Raw genomic sequence first — 3,093 nt, forward strand, 5'->3', positions numbered from 1 at the left:
TAAGAGCTTTTTTACTGGAAGTCCTTGAGTTTACACTCATGCATAATTTCTTTACCTTTGGGGGGTCCTTCTTCCTGCAGCTCTAGGGTACAGCCATGGGAGCGGCCTTCGCGCCCTCCTATGCCAATCTGTTCCTGGGGCTGTGGGAGAGGGACCTCCTACTGTCTGATCAACAGTCATCTATGGGGCGCATCCTACTTTGGACGCGCTACATAGATTACATTTTTTTGGTCTGGCAGGGTAGCCAGAGTTCTCTTGAAGAGTTTGTTGCAGGCCTCAATGACAACAATTTTAACATCCATCTAACTGCCACGTCAGACAAAGACAAAATTGAATTCTTGGACGTGACATTAAATCGATTTAGAAAGGGTACTATCCAGACGAGTGTATTTAGGAAACCCACATCAACAAACATGTTGCTTCACGCGTCCTCCTCCCATCCTGGTCCTATGGTTTGGTCGGTCCCAGTTGTTCAATTTTTGCATCTTAGACGTATGTGTTCAACAGACGAGGACTTTGAGATACAAGCCAGGGATCTCAAGAGCCGTTTTAGGGAGCGGGGATATAGCCACCGTCTCATTAAAAAAGCCTATTTGCGGGCTAAACATAGTAATAGAGATTCTTTACTGTATAAGACGAGTAATGTGGCACACAGAACAGATGAAGTTAGATTTGTGACCAACTTCAATTCCCGCTCTGAACATGTTCGAAAAGTATTGAGAAAAGTCTTGGCTGGTCTTAAAGAAGGATCCAACCTTTGCAAAATGAATATCCGACAAACCACGAATCACATATCGGAGGGCCAAAAATCTGCGTGACCACTTAGTACGAAGTCATTATGTGGGAGATCCCCCTAAAACTTTCCTAGACGGTATCAGGGATAAGAGGAGGGGTGGATGCAAAGCTTGTGGCCATTGTGTTGCATGTGTAAACATAGCCAGGGATGACACGTTTGTTGACTCTTCAGGCGCAAAAGTATTTAAGATATTAAAAACTATTACATGTACATCCAAAAATGTAATTTATTATGCATCCTGCCCTTGTCCACTGATATATTGTAGGATTGACCACCCGGCAGTTAACACTCAGGGTCAGGGAACACGTGCTTGGTATTCAAGCAGCAGCTAATGAAGTGGACGTATCCTCTCTTAAGACACTACCGAGACATTTACAACAGTATCACAATTGTGATAGTAGTGTCCTCCGTGTTAAAGGTATTGACATGATTGATGTGGGTATTAGAGGAGGCAAGACTTTGCAACGTCTAGCACAATTAGAAACCCACTGGATATGGACCCTGAAAACAGTACATCCTCAAGGTCTTAATGAGACTATTAGTTATGTGCCAAAGCTTCAAAGTGAAGGACAGCATCCAATCCAGGTGAAGACAGAAAACACTTTATTGTGCCATTAGTGCGACGTTTCAACCTCACAGGGTCTTTATCAAGCATACATAACAATCCACATGACGGCCTTAAATAGGAAGTGGGTAATCACCACCTATTAGGTCCGCCCATATCATTTACATATACAATATCTGGTGATCAAAATAACAACATAAATATATAAAAAGTGAAACATATACATTTAAAACTTTATCATAATGTCACTAGAAGTATCAGTTATGAATAATGCTACACACGATCATAGTAGCAGGCACATGTGGAAGGTTAAGACATAAATAAACAACACTATCCGTCACCTCTCAGCCTATCAGAACAATATATACATGAACTACCTATACCTGGGCTCGTACCACAACCACCAATCAGTACCTGTAGTGATAAACCAATCCGGAACCGCGATGCATAGCCACCAACTTAGAATGAAGCCAATCCAGGCTTCATACCGGCTTCCAACGAACCTCCTCCCCAGCTAAATATCCATCGCAACGGAGGCGAGGTCCCAAGCCTGTTGCGCATGCTCGTCGGCTCCACAGCTGCGCACTACATGTAAAACATGCAGCGCCGCTGTCAAAGGCCGGCGGACACACCCACCTGCATCCCTTCTAGCCCCGTGTAAGAGAGCCAATCCAGGCTCATTCTACTTCCATTGGAGACGCCCCTTACATTGGTCACATGATTGGCCCTCAATGACATCAGCGAGAGGATCATGTCATTGAGGGCCGATCATGTGACCAATGTAAGGGGCGTCTCCAATGGAAGTAGAATGAGCCTGGATTGGCTCTCTTACACGGGGCTAGAAGGGATGCAGGTGGGTGTGTCCGCCGGCCTTTGACAGCGGCGCTGCATGTTTTACATGTAGTGCGCAGCTGTGGAGCCGACGAGCATGCGCAACAGGCTTGGGACCTCGCCTCCGTTGCGATGGATATTTAGCTGGGGAGGAGGTTCGTTGGAAGCCGGTATGAAGCCTGGATTGGCTTCATTCTAAGTTGGTGGCTATGCATCGCGGTTCCGGATTGGTTTATCACTACAGGTACTGATTGGTGGTTGTGGTACGAGCCCAGGTATAGGTAGTTCATGTATATATTGTTCTGATAGGCTGAGAGGTGACGGATAGTGTTGTTTATTTATGTCTTAACCTTCCACATGTGCCTGCTACTATGATCGTGTGTAGCATTATTCATAACTGATACTTCTAGTGACATTATGATAAAGTTTTAAATGTATATGTTTCACTTTTTATATATTTATGTTGTTATTTTGATCACCAGATATTGTATATGTAAATGATATGGGCGGACCTAATAGGTGGTGATTACCCACTTCCTATTTAACCCCTTAGTGACAGAGCCAATTTGGTACTTAATGACCGAGCCAATTTTTACAATTCTGACCAGTGTCACTTTATGAGGTTATAACTCTGGAACGCTTTATCGGATCCCGCTGATTCTGAGATTGTTTTTTCGTGACATGTTGTACTTCAAGTTAGTGGTAACATTTCTTCGATATTACTTGCGATTATTTATGAAAAAAATGGAAATATGGCGAAAATTTTTAAAATTTTGCAATTTTCAAACTTTGTATTTTTATGCCCTTAAATCAGAGAGATATGTCACAAAAAATAGTTAATAAATAACATTTCTCACATGTCTACTTTACATCAGCACAATTTTGGAAACAATTTTTTTTT

This window comes from Ranitomeya variabilis, chromosome 5 (assembly GCF_051348905.1).
Source record: "Ranitomeya variabilis isolate aRanVar5 chromosome 5, aRanVar5.hap1, whole genome shotgun sequence".
Classification (NCBI taxonomy): Eukaryota; Metazoa; Chordata; class Amphibia; order Anura; family Dendrobatidae; genus Ranitomeya; species Ranitomeya variabilis.